This window comes from Triturus cristatus, chromosome 10 (assembly GCF_964204655.1).
Source record: "Triturus cristatus chromosome 10, aTriCri1.1, whole genome shotgun sequence".
NCBI classification, from domain to species: Eukaryota; Metazoa; Chordata; class Amphibia; order Caudata; family Salamandridae; genus Triturus; species Triturus cristatus.
In genome coordinates, this window is record NC_140593.1 from 386551174 (window position 1) to 386572559 (window position 21386).

General features: G+C 42.8%; 1 protein-coding gene across 2 annotated transcripts in view; it reads right to left on the minus strand.

The window, feature by feature from the left end:
• The window catches only part of SNX10 (sorting nexin 10), a 208341-nt gene extending 189763 nt beyond the window's left edge, over positions 1-18578 (minus strand). For both annotated transcript variants that reach the window (XM_085631647.1, XM_085631646.1), the window contains exon 1: positions 18461-18578. The gene's annotated coding sequence lies outside the window, so the exon portion shown is untranslated. The remainder of the gene's footprint in view (positions 1-18460) is intronic.
• Positions 18579-21386: the final 2808 nt, after the last annotated feature.

Below are 21386 nucleotides of genomic sequence, written 5' to 3' on the forward strand. Positions count from 1 at the left end.
GAACATGGTGCAGATCGGAGTCCAAGGAAGTTTCTACAAAGAAACTGCAGAAAGGGTTCAGCATAGCAGTTCAGCAAGAAAGTCCGCAGTCATCTATGATCAAAGTCACCAGGTCTGTTGCACCCTCAACTAGGGTAAAGATAAGTTATAATCGACATGGTCTGCAACTCCCTTTTGGTTGCATAATTAAAAGGAGTCCATTGGATTGTTTTCAGTATCTGTATGGAATCACATGGTATCATAATGAAACACTGGAAAAAAATACCACACTGGACATGGGAAGACCATCTTGATCACACACTCCGTGTTTAATTCAACAGTCAACTGTTAGTCTACAGGTTTCTCAAGTGCTTGTCGTTGAAATCCATTCCCAGACATGTATCTATTGCTTGTATCTAGATTAAACTAACAATCTGTGGGAACAGCTGCAAAGAGAGCAAGTCAGCAGAAATGCAAAAATGTAATAGGTTCCCATGGGACAAATATTCAGGCCTTTCAGGTGAAACCCTGCCAACTTAAGACATTAAATCCATAATGCACAATTGATATGTGTGTGTACATTTAAACATGTATGTATATAATATGTCTTTAGTATTTTGTCCCATGTTACATAAATCAAATAGCAAGCAATGAATTTGCACAACAGTAAGTATACTTGGGAACTACATTTGAAAGTACATTCATGTAACTTTAATGCATAGACTGTTGAAATGTTATTGTTCAACCTATCATAACATTCTACACGTGCAAGGATCATTCAAAGTTAAGAACAACATTTCTAGCAGTTACACAGACGAATTAGCACACATTCATGATTCAAGTACAAAGCGGATGGTTTGTACAATAAACTATACATTGCAAACGTCTAATTATTCAATATATCATGTAATACAATTGTTAATCCTTTTAGTTCTAACAAAGCACAAGAATGCATTTAAATCATTCATTTTAGAACATCTCTTATTAATCAAGAGAGGCTCTACGTTTAAGTCTCACATGCATTGCTCTCTGCATTAGTCAAACATTCGATGAGAATCCAAACGTTAAAGTAAAGGCTCTCTGCATCCGCAGTGTCAGGTGTAACATGTGTAACAATTATAAGGACACATAGGACTCATGTGCAAAGTGCACACTCATTTTGTGTGTTCAGTATTAGTCGTATTTAGGTTTTATTGATGCTTAAAGAGTAGGCAACATTGCTTTGCACCAGGTGCAAACCTCCGCCAGATGCAATTTTACACTGAATGGCTGCTATATAGAATATCGGATTTTTAAAACTAAGATCAACCCCAAATACAGATCAAACTTGTAGATGTTTAAAAGAGGGTGTGGGCAATTGGCAACATTATTTAGGACTGTACAAAGATTGTGAGATATTGGGCATCTATCACAGATTATTGCACATGAATGTAAAACATACATTTTTCTTAGGATGCTTTAGCGATTCTTCTTGGTGCTCTTCAATTGTTAGCATCAGTATGAATGATAAGAATCAGCCTCTCTTAGTTACTTTGATTGCTAGGTCCATAATCCTAAAAAAATTGGTGGACTGAGGTTGTTCCCACCTTTGAACACTGGTGGACTAAAATGTTGAAAATAAAAGGTCTGGAACGCGGTTTCTTAGGCTGTGGGAGGGTCTGTGAATGTAGAGATTTCGTCTATAATAGAAATTATGCTGATAAAGTCCAATTCTGTGAGTGGGTTGAAGAAATTTTGACAATTTTGCACTTTGGGTTTCATAAGGGGCAGTAAGGCAGATGATGCATGAGGGCGTTACTGTGTGCCGACTCTATATTTTGCGCTTTCTTGTCAAATGATGAATTTGTGGGAAGTCTTCCAATAAAAATTAAAAAAAATAGACAATCATATACCTCAGACACCCAACATTTATATTTATGAAGTAAAATACAGAGCATTTTGCTAACATTAGAACATAATTTGTACGTCTAATTTTGCAAAACCAGCTGAAATCCTAAAAACGAAATATTGTGAGTTGAAGTTGTAGATCAGAAAAATATTTTAGGATCTTTAATAAAATGAAGATTCACGGTGTGTTTTGATTCGTGGTATGAGACCCTCTTATACAGAGGTGCGAATAGCAGCCAAAGAAATGGCACAAACGTTTTTAGAATAGTGATTGCTTTATAAGTAAATTGTGTGCATCTAAAAACACAGTTTATTAACATCATTTGGTGTTGAGAACCTTCAGAGTCCATAGGAGTCTTAGTAAGCCCTAGAACTTCAAGATACATGACTGGCCATGGTTTGATGTACAAACAGGACTGCAACCGGTACTTCTAAACATCATTATATTTGAGCCTGACTTGCCTTGTTCTGCTGCTCGCTTGTGGCTGTAATGTGACCAGATCCCTTATTTTGTACTGCCATTGGTGGACGCTGCTAACCGCTGCGAGTACAAAAACCTCAAGAAACTCCAGTGGAGTCACTTCCTATTTGCAACAATCAAAAAGACGGTTCTGGTTGTCACTTCAGCTGGCCTAAGGCCCAAAAAGAATAACAGAAAAATATTGTTTCCTATTTACAGGGTTCTTACTCATCCAAAGGCTTCATGGAAAGAAGTCCAAAATTAGCACACAAAAACAGAATTGTTCATAGAATAAATGACTATTAAAACAGACTAGTTTATTGCTTTTGGGAAAGACTGGTAATTAGAGCAGATTGAATGTTAGCAGGAGAGAATTCTAGATCTTAGGTGTCATAAGAAAAACAATTGCTCCTCTAGTTTGCACTTCTGAATCTTGGCACTCTAAGAAACCTAGATTCAGAGAGAAGGAAATGAGAAGGATGATAAGATTGAAGCTTTTACTAACAGAAAAGAGGCACAACTCTTTGAAAGTTCTGGTGGGCAATGCAGACACACATATGGGAACCTGTGACTTATAATGCAGACAATGCATTTGATGCAGTCTATGTCAGGGATGACTGGTTGTGAGAAGCCTCAGAATAATTAAACAATTATCAATCTGGATTTCTGTACAATATTGAGATGTGAACCCAAGGTAAGGTATGGCAGAGGATTTCAATTCAAATAATCCTCTTGTGGTTATGCTATTACCAATTCCAAGCAATCCTACATTAATACTGCTGGTTTGACATCATACTGAGTGAAACTATCTATTAATAGAACCCAACAACAGTTTTGGATCACTTGTCTTTGGAGGCTGCATTGATTTGTTTACCATTGATAATGCAGCTTCTATATTTAGTTTTACTGAAGAATTAACTTTAGAAGGGGACACAAACATTTGAGGGACATACACAGACGATCAATAGTCAAGGATATTGCGTTATGTATCGACCATATCAATGGATTGATCTCTACAAGGTTAGATGAAGCAATAATCGCATCAAATGTGTCGCTCATGCCCAGAGTGGTAGAGGGAAAAATATGCTAGACACCTAAAAGTCCTAAATGAGATGATGCTTTTTGAAGAGGCTGAAAGGGAGAAGTTAATTTGCCTGTAGGTTAAAATCAGCTAGAGGTGCTGTTTTTGCAGCAGACTAAGTAACCAGACTTACACGCATAAAAGCTAAAACAAAATGAATGCCACAGGAAAAGTGGAAGCAAATAGCACCAGACGTGTGAGGGAGAAGGAGGCATACAATCAGCAAGTAGTGCAGTGCATATAGTGGAGTCCAAGACTGAGAAACAAAACACACCCATGATTTTGTGTCAATACCTTAAGAGGAAAAGTCTGCGGATTAGACTGTCCAATCCTTTTCCCAAATACTGCGATACTGTCCCATGTTAGCACCTGAATATCAAAGTATTTCAAATGACATTGTTTTGCTAAGAGCCTATGCACAAATCGCCAATGTACTGAATTCCATTTCTGTAAACGAAAGATTGTAGGAAGGTCTGTCCACATGACATGGATGTACATTAGAGTTTGAGCTGGGACGTGCCTGACCACCATGGGATGAGATTCTCTAGAACATACAGTAAGTCTTGCAAAGCTGCTCAAGTCTGAACCAGACATCATCAATCACAAAGATGTTTTGGGTGCTAAGATTCATCTCATGACTAGCCTTGGCTCAGCTCCATTTGTTGCCTATTCGCAAGTGCATCTATGTTAAAGCACTTTGTATTGTTTTTAAAGCGCTGAATGGCCTCGGCCCAGGATATCTGCAGCAGAACCCTGCGGTCTTCCTCTGCTCTCAATGTGATGGTTCCGAAAGTGAGGAGAGTTCACTGGGTAGGCAGGAGCTTATATACTGTACACCTAATAGATGGAATTATCTTATTAATTCTCGAAAGAACTGTACAGATCTTCACGCATTCAGGTATACCTTCAAAACATGATTTTTTTAGTAATTTTTTTTAAATTATTATTTTAAAAGGGATGCATAAATTCTGAGTGTTCGATCTGTTTCTATCATTTTCCTTGTACATTTTTTTAATGTCAAATTTGTTTATTGAACATTAGAGAGATAAACAGTCATCCCCTCATACATTAGAAAACTTGTTTTTTTTAATCAATAGCGTTCATTTGCTTCTTCGTTTCTCAGGATCTTTCTTTCTAACCCATATATCTTTCTCGTTTCCTTTCTTGTGTGCAGTTGAAAGCACCTAGACGCCTTCAGGAAGTAGTGCGCTATATAGCAAATAATTTTCATTTCATTTGAGGACTCGCAGGTGTTATTACTTTTCCTAGTAATGTTAGATAACCAAAAAATGTAAAGGAATCCTGCATATGCAAAACACAGTAGCACAAACATAGTCTGCCTTTTATATGTTGAGACAATAAATACACTGGGATTCAGCCAGTCACTCATTAGAGGATTATAGTACACTTACGAAAATTTCCACTGAGGGCAACTGTCATGCAGGTAAATCTGCATGCCTGTGGCATCTTTGTAGTTAGAGGCATTTTAAAAAGTAAGAAGTCAGTGTGATATTTGAGGGCAAGGAAAGGGGTGGTACGGTTCATCAGGGTTACAGATGATGAAAAGTGACTTTTGCACTTGAGCTGATGAGGCCTGTCAATTAACTCAAGGCCGAAATGCACCGACATGATTGGAAGAAACTGCTAAATACATGGAATTGCAAAACTGAGGTTTACACAAGAACTTTGGCAATATCCTCCTCCTAACACAATTAAAACGAGTACAAAAGGTTCTATGTGGTGTCATCCAAATATAAAACTGGGTTATGTATATATAATAGATGCAGTTTTTTATGCTGAAAGATATTGAATGTAAATGAAATTGCAATAAACGTTTTACATTAATAATGAAAGTCATTGCTACTGGATCAAGTTTGTGTCAAAATTTATTGAGATGAAGTAAACAAAACATATGAATAAATAGCCAGTGAGGGATTAGAACACTACATTAATGTAGAATTACAAGAAGAAAAGTAATGTGCTGATGACTTTTTACTTCTATAACTTACTTTGGGAATAAGAGGGTTCCCTAAGCATTGTCCCTTCCCTAAGCATGGTCGCTAGAGAGGGAACCAGCTGCACTTCCTGCTGCCAACCAAACAAATGCAGTATATCAAACAAAAACCTCCATGGATACATTAGGAACCACCAACTGGAACCTCTCCCCCCCCCCCCCCCCTAAAAAAAAATTAGGAACCACCAGCAGGTATGTCAACAGCGAGTGTTTTGGAGCTGCTCCGTCATTCGAGTTTTCTGGCAGCACATTCACTCTGCTCTGGGTGACCTTACAGGGATTACCTGCATGAACACATGGGAAGCCAGCGCCCTAGGGATCTTTCGAACACGCAAGCAACACAAGGTGCGGACTCGCTTTCTCTCCCTCGCGGTGCTATTGGCCAAACGCATCATCGCCATGCACTGGCGTTACCCCGCCGGCCCTCCACTGGCAGCTTGGGTGGGAGCTACACACAAATGGGCGGCGGCGGAGGAGGAGACATTGCGGGAGGAGGAGGAGGTGAGAGGGGTCCGCAAGAACCCTATATCCATGGAATGGGCCATGTTATTATTTCGTTTCAGGCAGTTGACCCCTGGTGATGACCCTAAAGACGACGCACCCCCACTACCAGCTCCGCAAGAGCAGTCTCAAACCCTAAACGTCAAAACCCTTAATATACTGAGGACATGATCACATACAAAGCAGCCTTATAGTGCATACTATTGCAGTTGCCAGTCGACCCTTAGAGGAGGTCAAAGCGCGATCCATTGAGGCGCCACACCCACACGACAGTTCGAGCACTCGTCTGCGAGGTCCGGAGGTGAACTTCCATGCCCTTCCCCTAGTTTAAACCTGTGTTACACCCCAGTTCAAGTGACATATTATCTATTAGAACCCATGGGGTACACACATTGTTTCGTATTTGATCAGTTCAGTTCCTTGCTGATCCTACATCAGTTTCTGCCGACGAAGTGTGATACCACATACTGTACTATGTGCCATAATTGCCGAAAGATCTGTATAATGTACAGTATATAATCTCTGAAAATGCCAATAAAAATAGGTTACAAAAAAAGGTGTCAACAGTAAGCCATGGGGCTACCATGACGAACGTTGCAGAGAGATGAAGGAGAGAGAGGGAGAGAGGGGGAGGGAGAGGGAGAAGGAGAGAGAGAGGGAGAGAGACCGCAGACTGTACCACGGTGGTTTTCCCCTGGCGTGGGGAAAAGGCATTCAGACAATTACCTAGCAAGGATTCCCTCTAAATAAATGTTTGCCCTTCTGCTACCTTTGCAAGCAATTTGAACCACCCAGTGAGGCCAGCGATGAGACGGATCTTGTTCAAAATAGAATTTTGCATTATATATTTTTAAATCACCGGAGCGTGAAACATACTTTTTCTCATTTTAGTAGATAGCAGCCTATTAACCATTAACTTTTATTAACCATTATATCAGTATACTGCAGGCCAGCACATCTCAGAAAAAGTGTCCGGATTAGCAAGTAGCTACGTTTAGAGCAGGAAACTCTCCCTCTTAAGGGAAATACTATATCAATCTTGTCCTGAACATGGTTAGCACAAGACTGATAACAATGTTATTTGTAAGGATAACACTTTGCAGTGAAGGGAAATTATAAATATATAAACAAATGAATAAATATATCACAGCATTCAGCTAAGGGAAAATCCACTGAATGGGTTACAACGTTCTGGATAATTACATATAGGTTTACTTGCGGGTTCAGCGATCCCAAAAAATCGAGAATTTGTTTTTAGCCACAAGGAGTTTTAGGTAGCTGCTTGCAGTTTCATTCTGATTACTAACATCCGCATTACTACCTGAACACTGCAATGCTTTTGCTTTGCGTTCTAATTGCTGCTGGCTGGCTCCTTCATTACAATTAGCTGCATCTGCACTGATACCCAAGCACTTCAATTATTATTTTAGGAAGACAGTTCAGAATTCATCACACGAGTACTTTGTGAAATGCCTTTTTATTTTTTTAAACGGGGAGTTTTAGTTAAAAATAATACATTAACTGTGACCAGAACTGGAAACCAGCCCGCTGTGTGGGTGACAATTTGCAAGTGCTGAAAAGTATGCTGGGAAATAGAAAATGGGATGGCACTGGTATAGCCACATGGCTGACATCTGAGGGTAGGATCCACCGAAACCATTTACATTACCCAAACAAGAGTCTAGACTAGCAAACTCTGATTTCCTTAAAATACATGCAACTCAGCCGCATCATAAGTGCACTCATACTCAAGCGCATGATCTTGTCAGATCAATGCTTTAACTGGGAAGAAAGTAGTGCAGGTACTACCCAAACTGAGTATGGGAATGAGCGGGCTAGAGGCAGGGATAAAGGTGGGGCATGTGTCCCGCTAAGAAGGAGGTATACTGGAATAGTGCTAGGTGATACTGGACATGGCTGTATGATATTACCACTTTGTGCTGTACTATATTGGCCACTGCTCTTCAATTCGATGCATCTGGAGTGGGACGGCAGAGTACATTGAGGCAGATGATTCTAATATTTACTAGAAAAGACCATTCAGTCCTATCTGGATTACATACAAAATTTAGATATATTCGTTCATGATGAACACAGAGTTATTATAGGTAATATGTGTGTTTCTCTCTCCTCCAAGGGTATTCTATTGATACCAATAATTTTCATCAATAAATAACTATGGGTACATAGTTCGATTAACACAAGTAATTCTTGCAACAGACGTAGAGTAACGTTTATTCTCAAGGTTCAAAAGGTTCTCTTAATTAGAAAGATTAGTTGACCCACTCAGGCCAATACCCGTGCTGTTCCGCAGCATGGGGATTTGATGGGAGTCTGTCCCTGGGGCTGCTGGGACCAGGCAGGACGAGGAGAGGCGGTGTGATGAGAGGCTGGAGGCATAAAGATATCATTTTTTAATTAACGTATTACTAACCCATTGGAGCGGCCCCTTCCGCGTTCCCTTCACCCGCCAACCACCCTTTGTTTATGGCAGCCGCCGCTGAAGTGCTGTACAGTGGAGTGCAGGGACGCAGAGTGCAGGGAGCAGAGATGTGGAGTACAGTGGTGTAGAGTAGAATGGAGTGCAGTGGCATCAAGTGCAGTGGTGTAGAGTGACATAGCGTGCAGTGGAGTAGAGTGCAAGTAGCATAAAGTAGAATGCAGTAGAGTACAGGATCATAAAATGCAGTTGTGCAAAGAAGTAGGTGCAGCGGCATAGGTTGCATTGGTTTTGAGTAAAGTGGTATAGAGCGTAGTGGTTTAGAGTAGTGACAGCATAGATAGACTGTAGTGGCATAGAACGGAGTAGAGTGACATAGAGCAGACTGCTTCAGAGCATAGCAGAGTGGTGCAGGATAGCGTATAGTGGTGCACTGTAGAGCTCAGTGGCATAAAGTAGAATGGTACAGAGTGACACCGCATTGATTGCAGTGGTGTAGAGTGAAGTAGTGCAGGGTATATTGGCGTAGAGTGAAGTGGCACAGAGTACAATGGCGTAGAGTGAAGTGGCATAGAGTGCACAGTGTAGAGCAGATCTTTGAGAGTAGAGTGAAATGGTGTAGAGTGGAGTGGTGCAGGGAAGAGTGCAGTGGTATAGAGTAGTGGCGTACAGTGCAGTGTTGCAGAGCCGAGAGGTGCAGAGTGAAGTGGCCTAAACTGGAGTGGTGTAGAGTGCAGTGTCAGAGTGCAGTGGTGCACAGTAGATTTGAATGCACAGCAAATGTGACAAGATAAGAACAAGATTTAAGGGCCTGTTTACAGAAAGCGAGTTTGTGGAAGAATAAAGTAAACAAGGTTTGGCAACAGGAGATACAAATTAACCCTGCAGAGCCTAAAGCAAATAAAACCAGCAAACAAAACACAAAGCCAACGGTACACAACAGGTGAAACACTGTAAGAGAAGGTGCCCCCTATTTAATTATGGGTTGTAGAGGAGGGGGAAGAAACAAACTATGAAAAGACCTCCAAACTAACCCACTTAATTTCGCTACTAGCTAGAAGCTCTCATGAGAAGACATATCCCCAAAAAGAAATTGCATTCCTACAAACTAGTTAATTCATACAAAAGTATTTTATTATTCATAAAAATACATTTTTTTTTATTTCTTTATCTTTTTTTCCTTTTTTCACATTTGTTTTTATGTTATCACAATTAAATAGACATACAAATATTTACAAGTTTAGTGTAAACATGGACTTAAAACGCAATTTAAACAATTATTTATAACCCCACAAAAACACCAATCAAGACTACATTCACACCTCACAGAAATCCTACAGTCACACTACCATTCAGACAGCATAAACAATATCACAGATAGGTGTGAATGTAGTCTTGATGGGTGTTTTTGTGGGGTTATAAATAATTGTTTACATTGTGTTTTAAGTCAGTCTTTTGGGGGATATGTCTTCTCATGAGAGCTTCTAGCCAGTAGCTAAATTAAGTGGGTTAGTTTAAAGGTCTTTTAACAGACTCAACAGGTGAAATGCATTCCTAGGTCAACTTTCTGAAATTTCCCCAAGATGTCTTTATCAAACGCAGACAGCGTCGCTGTCTGGTAGGCTGCGACCTAAAAAAAACATGAACAGTCACTGAGCTTGTATTATGTCACTTCATGTCTTATCTTGGTGAATGAAGCTTTGGTACTAAGTATAAATCAAGTCAATTTCCACTGCATGCCAACCAAATAGAACGTTAGGACTCCTACAGGAGTATGACGAACATGACACAATGTATCAATGTCCACTTAAAACACAAAAAGGACATGATTCGTCATTACCAGGGACACTGGGTGTATGAGATTCAGGGACTGTGGCATCTTCCGCACTTCCCAGTAAATACTTAATCTGTTACATAATTTCAGATTTTAACAAAAAATAGTTTCTAACTCAAACCGATCAAAAGTTATTAAAACACGTGATGTCATGCAGTGGAGGGGCCACTACAAGGTTAACTGATCACCTTTAACTTGCTGAGCTCTGTATTCAGGTGTTCAACAGATACCGAGTTGAAACCTTTGCCCAGGGCGTGTTTACTTGTGTAACAGAAATCCAAAACAATACGGTCACAAAATGTGCTGCTTTCTGCCACATAATTTAAGTTTTCTTCCCACGTATTTGAGTTATCCCTGCCACATAATGTAGTCCTCCTCTGCTGGATAATTCGAGCGGCCTTGGTCTGACCTAGAGATAAAATGTATAAACAATACTTAGTGTAAATATTTTTACAAAATGAGGCTGAAGGGAAATATATGCATCCACACTTTTAGAAAGCCTGAATTGTCTATTCCATATCTTTCCAGCGTTTAATAACCTTTATTCGAAAACCAGCATATTACCAGAGTGAGGAGCGGTGGGCACAACAAATACACCGATGCACTCACATACACACAATCACATTGACAGAGTCGCACAAAGACAGCCATGCACACGCAGCATTCGAGCCATTTTTCCACCTAATACTTTGCATCTCGTCCTAGTTTCTGCCTACCTCACCTCGCCTGGATTTTCAGCCTGTGCATGACAAGGCAGGGTCCCACCAATGGTTATGGCCATTCGCTGTCAATCACTGTGTCCCGCAGGGTCTCCAACCCGCTTGGCTCTGATACCTTCTCAGCACTGAGCTACCGTGGTGTCCGGATCTCCAAGTGGTGGCAGCTTCATTTTTAGCAAAACCCATATTTTCAGCTGCTCTTGCTAAAAGTTCATGAGTACTATGACTCTCCTTGGCCAAGGAGAAGTACAGGTACTCTAGGAGAAAAGAAATTAAGAAGTGCGGGTACTCCGTGTTTTACAATGGCTGGTATGCAACTGTACTGTGCCAGACAGATCTCCCGAAGGAACACAGAGTCCTCTTGGAATTAATATCCAAGAAGGCAATCTCGAAGATCTACAGAACCATATTAAACAATATGATATCACCGTTGACGAATTTAAGATTAACATGGGTAGGGGACCTCAGTGACCAGAAGTGGGATGAGGCACTGCAGTGTTCCAATAAGTGGCCATTTGGGTAGGATTTAGACTAGTGCATAGGTTGTAATATTCCCATACAAGACTACATCTGGTAGACTACAATCAGAGGTTGCTGGTTGGGGGGAGATTTATATTACACAGTAGGGGCATGCCCTAGACTATTCCCTTTTTGGGATAAAAAGAGCAATATATTGGGTAGGATTACTGAGACTGATGAACACACAACGCTTCTGGGTACCTGGATTGAGGGCAACATACCCATCCACAATTATGAAAAATTGTTCTGTTAGTTACATAGGTCTGGTGGTGGCCGGACGAGATGTGGCAAGAAAGTGAGGAGGGACAACCTCCAAAGGTGGTTATATGAGAGGCCCACATGGATTGGTGTATGACAGCAGAGAAGTTAGTCTACAAAGTTTAAGGACTTCACAAAAAGTTTGGGAAAGGAAGTGGACCCTTATTACATTTCTGTGGCATGTCATACAGGGAGCTGGGTCAGGGAGACCTTTAAAAGTGTTGTTTACCACCCCACTGAGACCACCTCCATACACATTAAGCAATTAAAGCTGTAATTCTTGGATCTGTTGATATCCAAGTGAGATCTGGATGGCTGCTGTGGCACGCGGTCCATTGTGGCCAAATGGTATGGAGAAATAAAGGTGAATGGAGTTGGACCCTTTCTTGAAGAGGGATGTAAAACAGTCTTCATCTGGCCTTGTTTGTTATAATGAAACTCAATAAAACTGTTTTAAAAACAATAAGTTGAACAGTAAGAACAAGAAAGCTCAAGGTAGAAAGAGCATGTTAACAGCCAATTCGAGAGATCGTTGGTATAGGCCAGTCTTTGATGGGGATTAACCCACTTTTATTTGGCACAGGAATTAGGGCATAGCCGATAATTCTCACAAAGGCAAGTTGCACTGAGTACTTATCAAAAATATTACTAAGGAGAATCAGCTTTGTAGACTGGTAGCAAAGCTCTTAATAAGAGGAAAGATTGCACTGAGTAAACAAAACTGGACAGTTTAGACCAGGGCGAGGACTAAGTAAGTAGTTCCCCTTACATCTCCCCGTACGTTTTCTTTTGGTGATCAGTTATGGCCCAATAATTGAGTAACCAGTTTTGAGAAAATGACTATTATTGATGTAGTCCCAAATTTCGACCATGCCTTAACGCTTAGTATCTCTATACCCAGGCATCACTCCAGTTGATTTCAAGGGTGTGCCACTGACTCAATTCCTTTGTCTTTAGGACTCCCATAGAGGATTACCACAAGGGTCAAACTTCGACTCCTATACCACGGGACGGAATCTCTGAATGCCTATTGAGGAGTCCATGGAACAGCCTGTTCATCAGTTTACATTGTATTCCAATTTGATTCAACCCTGGTCTCCTCTCGTCTTATACACCAATCATCACACGTTTCTATTGTAATCCACCAACACCTTTTTTATGTTCCGCACACTATATTTTGATTGTGACTGTATTGCATTACATCAGAAACATCGTTTTGTGTTTGTATATTGCTGTTGGTGCTCCATATTAAATTGTGTTTGTGTCTGTAGGATTAAAAGCATTGAATTGTATGGTTTGTCGCCTTCGCATTGTTTTGTACATCGGATTGCTGTACCTCGTCTAATAAGAGTCATTGACACCAACTGGTTAACAAATGCAGTCCTTGTGCTTTCAATGGTAGTGAGTGGCACGGACTACCAAACATCACTCCACAGCAAAAACACACTTCATTAGAAACTTCACATCTATGCACATCTTTGGAAGCCTGGGGCATGTGTGCAGCGACATCAGGGGAGTGCCCCAAAAACGCAGCTCCGGGGAGCAGTCTCACTCCTCAACCGAAGGCACATTATTTCATACTACTGACAGTTCTATCAAAGCAGGTAGACAAGTAACAATGCAGCAAAGCAACAGGTCTAACAAACAAGTTTAGCAAATGTCAGAGTGCTGGCACAAACAACGTGCCTATGTGAGTCTTATGACACGCAGGTGCGCTAATGTTGATACTGGATGTGTGCACAGGGAAGGAGGACAAAGAAGTATCTATTCACTGCTCCAGGCCGCTGCAGCACATCCTAGGCTATGTGATAATGTCAAAGCAGGCAACTCAGTAACAAGTAGGCTAGCAACAAGCCCACACCATCCAACATGAGCGCCTGTGCACGGTGTAATCCTTCAGAAAGAAAGTCAGAACCAAGAACAGACTGGTTATGGCATATCCTTGTAGGCATCCTGTAGGTGCCACCAGGGCAGATAGGACCCTAGCCCACCTGCCCAGAAGCTGAAACTCATGAAGAGCAGATGGTGCCCCATCTTTAGGGTATGGTGAAGGTCCCCATGCCTGTCTCTCTGTCATTCAAGACCAAAACAGAGTCCACAAGCTCTTGGAACCAACCAGCAACCAGAGGCTAAAAAGGGTCTGGCGCCTACTCTGACAGAATAGTCTTAGAAGGAAATTTAGAGGAATAACAATGGATGGAATAAAGAGCAGACAAATATATAAAGCCACCCCCTACTGCTCCAACCTTCTACTTCCCCAAACTATTAGAGGTACATTGAGGCAGATATGGTGTACAGAGATCCCTGCCAACTCTTCCAAAGGAGGTGAGAAAACGAAATGGTCCTCTAGAAGACACCAAGAGATGATTAAAGCTCTCCAGTTCATGGCCCTCATAGAGCCCTCGTGAAAACGTGCATGCAGACCAAAGGACCTATCACCACTGACTTGTAAGCACTGTAACAATTTCACTTCAAGTCACTTTCAGAGATAGGACTGGCATGTGATCTGGGAATTGGACACAGTAAAAGGGTGAGGAATAGGAACAAAACCCTGAAGACAAAACAAACAATAACAGTCTGGGTGAACATCAAAAAGGGAGTGCAGTTTGGCTTACGGTCTGTTATGCAGGGCCTCAGAGGCAGTGGCCATCTCCTCTTGTGTTACCAATGTGCAAGGTCTGTGTCCCATATTCTTCATGTTGGGATTGTCTGGAGATCTGGTAAGCTTATCAAAACCAAACATTTGTGCTTAACCCTTGTCTACAGTCATCACTGCACTGTGCAACCACTCAACAATATGCATCTTACAAAATAAATGTATATAAAAGGAGCACTCAAAAAAAACACAAAAACCCCAGACAACCAACAAAGATAAAGGTTGCCAATAAAAGTGAAAAAGCTAACTAAAAACTTGAGTCTGTCCCTTAAATCTCGATATAGAGGCAACTGTCACATTAATTAGCTCACTGTTCTATAATAGCTGGCACACAGGAGCTACTTTTTCATAACCGTGGGTAAGTCAGGGGCAATGGAATAGGGAAATAACTGCACATTGTCGTTTTCTACTTGCCCAGTTCTCCGGTCCTTCCCCAATAGTCCTGTGCCGCTGGGCAGCCTGACTCTGGGTCAGACAAATGAACCAGCATCTCTGGGTCGATTTGGCAGTTGGGCATGTGCACTTCATAAAAGCTTGATCCGCATGCAGCACTTAACAGTAGCCTGTTTAACACCTTCATGGCTCTAACAACTGTGCAAAGGTTGTGTGTTACTGATGCAGTTTAACATGTGAAGAACTTTTATGTTTAGTTATACTAAACCATCAAGTTAATACACAATAAATAAACTCCAAATACAACAATTAATTATTAAATACTTAAAAATGCATTAATCTTATTCATTTCGACACAGGTTAGCGACACATTAATATAGGTCTCACAAATAAGTTTATTTATTTATTTTATTTATTTAGTGCATTTTTATAAAGCGCGGACATTACCCAAAGGTGTCAGAGCGCTGTACAATAGAGCTAGTTACGTTACAAGAGAAAAGTGGTACAGAATATAACATTACACAGACTAAAAATGAAGGGTACACAAACACAAAATCCAACACAGCACACAGGGGAGAGGAATGTACAGGAAAAAATACAAATTTACAACGAAGAGCGAACTTCCAAGAGGGGCCTGAGAATAAAGGGTACACAAACACAAAATCCAACACAACACGCAGGGGTGAGGGATGCACAGGAAAAAATACAAATTTACAATGAAGAGCGAACTTCCAAGAGGGGCCAGAGTATGAAAGTATTAGTTCTGAAAGTGTCTTTGGAAGAGAAGAGTTTTGAGTTCAGCTTTGAAGATCCGGGTAGAGGAGGTGGCACGGAGCAATGGGGGAAGTGAGTTCCATATTCTCACCGCTTTGCCTGAGAAGGATTGCGCAGCATTATGAGAGGGTCGAGAGCCTCCGGACAATTTTAATTTATTTGCCAGGTAACGAGGGCAGGACGTGTGCAAGGCTTTGTGTGTGATGCAGGCAGTTTTGTAAATAGATCTTGCCTCAATCGGAAGCCATCGAAGAGAGGACAGGATAGGAGTAATGTTGTCGCTTCGTTTAGACCCTGAAATGAAGCGAGCTGCTGAATGGATTTGAAAGGGAAGAGATGGGATTTGGGTAGGCCAGTCAGAAGAGAATTGCAATAATCTTGAGAGAACCAGCGATTGTACCAAGGTTTTTAAGTCTTTCTCCGGGAAGAACCGACGGATCCCCCATAGAAGGCACAACTGGTACCGTGCGTTCTTGGCAATAGAGTTGATGTGGGAGATTAAGTTGAGTCTTTTGTCAAGAATGACACCTAGAGATTTAGCGCTGTCGACAAGGATGGGTTTGTTGTTGAGCAGGTTCAGCTGATCCATCTACGATTGAACAGGGGGAGGTGAGAGAGAGGTCGAAAGGAGGAGGAATTCAGTTTTGGCGGGATTTAGAATGTGTTGGTGAGCTAACATCCAGTTGTGGATGGAGTTGAGAGTAGAGTCGAGTAAAGAGAGATCGTGTGCGGAAGACACCTTGAGGTAGATTTGAGTGTCATCCGCATAAAGATGGTAATGGATCCCAGATTTGCTTAGGAGGTTCCCTAAAGGTTCCAGGTAGAGATTAAACAGAGTGGGTGCCAGGATAGAACCTTGAGGGACACCTTGACCTACAGCCAATGGAGATGAAAGACTGTTCGCTATCTTAATCATTTGGGATCTGTCTGAGAGGAAAGAGGCAAACCATTTAAGCACTGTGCCATCCAATCCCATTCTCTGTTGAAGAGTGTTGAGGAGGGTGCTATGATTAAGTGTCAAAGGCTGCAGAGAGGTCTAGAAGAATCAGAAGACACGATCCCCCGGAGTCGAGTATATGCAACGCATCATCAATCACTTGCAGCAGGGCTGTTTCAGTGCTGCAATTTTGGATGAAGCCAGATTGGAAAACATCGAGGAGATTATTGTCCATAATATGTAGGGAAAGTTGTTTCGCAACACATTTTTCAGTGATTTTCGAAAGAAAAGGGAGGTTGGTGATAGGGCGGAAGTTGTTGAGGTCGGTTGCATCAGCGGAGGGTTTTTTTTTTTTTTTTTTTTTTTTTTTAGAAGAGGGGTAACCTGTCCTGATTTAAGGGCAACAGGGAGGAAGCCTTGACTGAGGAAGAGATTAACTAGCCCGGTCCAGTAAGAGAGAGTATGGGTGTAGAAATCGATGACGATGATGCTAGGGATGGGGTCAGAAGAGTGGTTGGATGGTTTGGTTTCAAGGATGCATTTGAGGAGGTCATCTTCCGAGATAACGTCAAAGTATTGCCAGGTGACTAAGGATTTCTGCTCCTCAAAGGGGGTGGGGTGGGCGACTTGCTCCACCAGTGCTTTGACCTTTTCATCAAAGAAAATGACAAAATCGGCTACTTTCTTTGTGGAGTCCTCGGGCTTAGTAGTTAGGGGAAAACAGTTTGGGTTTTTGATGAGGTCAAAGAGTTTTTTGGGTCTGTTTTTGGCAGAGTCAAGGAGGGATCTGAAATGGGATGCTTTTACATGGAAGATGTGGTTGTGGTATTTGGATCTTTCTGAACGTAGCAGAGAGAGATTGAAGGTAGAAGGAGATTTTCACCAATGTTTCTCCAGGATTCTAAGGTTTTTCCTTTCATTGTAGAGAGCTTTATTGAACCAAGGTGCTGAGGGGGCGTGTCTTTTCCTTTTGCTTTTGAGTGGAGCGACATTGTCGATTTCAACTGCTAGGACTGAGAGGCACTGAGTGGTGAGAGTGTTGACATCCACGTTAGGGTCAAGTCTAGGATGTGACCGCATAGCAGAGTCACAAAAAGTGTCAAAATCAATGTTTTTAGTGTTGCGGAACCAGGTGGTAGCTCTTTTAGGTTGGCCGAGAGTTATAAGGTGCAAGAGATTAAAACGGAAGGGAACGAGGAAGTGGTCAGACCAGTCTACATGGATGGGGGGGGGGGGGGAGCAGTAGTCAGCAGATCTGCTTTGGATATAACAAGTTAATCAAGTAGTCTAAAATTCGAGCATTTCTCGACCTCATAACACACATTAATAAAAAAGAAAATTAGTCACAGGAATCCTCTGATTTAACACAGGTGCCATGAGACGGCCCTGATCACTTGTCAGTGGGCCGACCGAAGGGGGTGGGGGGACTGGCAGCTGGCCAGTGTGCCCGTGCCTTAAAACATCCGTCTACTTCAACACACATAAAAACCCAGAGGAGTGTAAAACGGAGCATATATTGAATGTATTTGCAGTACTTCCCTCCGAATAACTGATAACAAGCTCATCTAAAAATCCCCTGTTCACAGGCGTAGAATACTTCAAACAAGCACAATATTATAATAATGGCCAACAGCGACAAAATATAGGTCGGAGAATATGCAAAAAACCGAGAATAGTTTTCGCCGAATATGCTTGAATAAAGAGATGCTGCTGTAATTCCGAATCACGTCTACAGTCAAAATATGAATTATTCTAAACCATCATAGGCTTTTTTGTAATAAACATCTTATTGATATTGCAGATAGAGAACATGTGACTGGATACAAATAACACAACAAACTTAGAGACTATACAGCATCAGTCACCTCGGAAACGGCTGAACCAGCATAGGCTTTTAAACTAAGGGTCCCCAAATAGCTGCCTTAAACAGCGTTGTGAACCACTGAGACACGTGTAGAGAAAGCAACATGTTTCATACAGGATACATTTTGAAAAACGAGGGGCTTACCTCCGACTTCCACACGGAGAAGCCTGAGAAACTGAACCCGATCACTGCCTTCCTTCCCACTCCATCCAACTTCAATAAACGAAAGCGATCTGAAAACCAGTGTAGTGATTGACACTCAGAGGGGCGGTACTACAAAGAGTGCGTGAAAATACTGCCGCACCAAAATCTTACCATTGGTTAGAATAAAATGATGACACACCCCCAGCAAAAGACGCCTCCAACCGGAAATGGACGCAATGTCCCTCCGGAAGACTTTTAATGTTCCGGAAAATACTGCCCCTTGAGCTCCGGAAAAGGTTGTACAGCACATGCGAGCCGCTAAACCAGGCAAATCTCCCTGTCGCTGAATAGTTAAGCTGTGTGTGGTCCGTGCTGAAGCTTGAGTCTGAGGCTCATGTGGAAACATTGATCCTCAGGGAGGACGATCTCGGGCACAGACAGACCATCTCCTTTTTTACTCGAAAAAAGAGCGTAGCTGTTGGATGCAGTCACACAGCACATCTCAATTCAGGTGTGGTTCAGGGTTGCCAGATTTTTTAGGTCGAATCTAGCTGCTCTGCGAGACTTCTTGTAAGGGGCTTCAGAAAGCTCACCACACGCTCGTGCATGTGTTTTTGTTTTCTCACAGGCTATTGGCGTTTGCGTACGTCTTTCTAATAAAGACAGCACGCAATTGGGAAAAAGGCGGTTGCATGTCCCGCCTTTGCTCCGCCCACAGCCTATTGCTTGCAGTTACCCACATGGGCGACATCTGTTTTGAAATATCGTGCCCAGACGCGTGCGCGATAATGCAAAACAGATGTCTCGCTGTGGCGCGAGCGTGCGGACCACTCGCGTGCTTGTTCTTTGGAGGTACATTGTTTTCCATTTCTAGCGCTGCCCCACTTGGCCCTTTTGGTCACACTTAAAGCACTGCAGTCTGACTTCTGACTACCCGGGGCTCTTTTTGAGGCTCTGTAGCGCCTCCAGCCACATGCTCATCACCTGACATATAACTGGCATTCCTGCCAACTCATGGGCTTCTGCCGGCCGTTCATGTGCCCCAAAACACACTGACGTCTTCTCAGACATTGATACTGCACAGGCCTCTGCACTACTCTGCAGCTGTAGCGCTGCTTCTTATTCTTCCAGCATGCGGAATTCAAATCCCTCGTTCATGCTGGAGTTGTATCTTCCTGGGCCAGCCAGCTCTTTTTGCCAGCAGACGCAGCTGGTAGCAGGTTTCCAGCTTGCAAAGTTTCGGGACACACAGTTTTTTGGGGTGTCGGTCCCCTTGTGGCTGAGCAATCTTTTCCTGGGCAGTTCAGCGACCGCTTCCGGTGCAGCGAGAGTCGATTTCTTCAGTATTGGATAGCCGTGCTGCTCGATGCAACCAATCGCAGGAGTTAGCTGGAGGTGCAGCCAGACAGTCACTCCCAACGAGGCGCCCTGACCTGTCTGTAGGAAGGTGGAATCTGACTGCATGGTTACCCCCACTTTTTTCTGGTGTTTTGATGGTTTTTGACTAGTCTGGCTGGGATCCTGCTATTCAGAACCCCAGCCTATCTACTTACTCCCTTAAACAACTTGGAGTGCATACAAGATGCACTAGTGATTGGATACTGTGGTACCTTATGAGCCCCTAGTATATGGTACCAAGGGCATAGGTACTTCACAGGCCTACCAGGGGCTGAAGCATGTATTATGCCACCCCTGGGAAGCAGACTAAATCTGACACCACAGGCCTGCTACTGCAGCCTGGGTGAGGTAGTGTTAGCACTCCTCACTGAGGTATAGGTTCCCTATATCTCACCTTACACACACATATAAACCTATCAGTCATCCATAAGGCAGGCTCTAACAATCCTGGGGGCAGGGTGCTTGGTTTCCATGTGAGGGGGTGCCTCTGCCTGAGCAGGGCCCCTCTGCAGCTCTCAGAGTATATTCTCTGTAGATGTTTGTGGATGCGGTTACACCATATATCTTAAGTGCATTATAACCTAGCTGTAAATGCTAACTTTGGAGTGGCTGCATCAAAACATGTCGTGTTTGGTGTCAAACGCTTTGAATCATACCCCCATACCAGTAACTGGTGTGGGAGTATGATCCCACCCTTCTAGAGGGATAGACATGTACCCACTGTGGAAACACAGTAGAATCCCGAAGAGCGCTGGCATCACAAAATGGATGCCACCAGCACAGACACTGGGCTGCCCTCCTGCTGCTGACCGAAACTCGCAGTGGAGGAGGCCCAACAATAGGCATCCTGTCACAGGGAGGTGTAACCACCTTCCAGACAGTATTTAGTGTATTGGGGCTGGGTGGGTTCACTCCTAGAGTGCTTTGAAGTCCTGCACTGGGGGAGCAGTAGGCTCCTCTGTGCATATGCCAGCTCAAACCGGTTCAGGGGCTACCAGCCCCTGCTCTGGCGCGAAACTGTACAAAGGGAAGTGGGTCTAGCCACCCACTCCCCTAACCCTCCCATAGGAGTGGTCATAGAGCTAGTCCCTCCCTTCCTTGTAGTATAAGTTAGGGAACCCTTGCCATTGCAAACTAGATATCCCTGGACGACGCTCTGAAGAAGAATCCTGGACCTTCGATGTTCCACTACCTTTGGAAGACTGAAGAATCTCCCTTGGAGTCAAGGAGTGAATCCCCTGCCTGGCAGGCACCAAAACTTTCCATCAACGGTCACAAACTTTCCCGTTCCCGCCAGAGTCCGAAGTCCCTGCAGCCCCGTAAGTGGATTTCCTGACTTCTCCAAGGCCATCGTGAGTCCTCAGCGAAGCTGAGGCAAGTGGACCCCACGAGTGACAAGGAACAGCAATACCCGGGTACTGTGCACCATTGTCGAGTGCAACCCCTTCACGACGTTCTACGAACTTGTGCTTTGGACCACGTGTGGTCCAAGCCTCCAGCAGGATTTTCACCGAAGATCAGAGGCCTA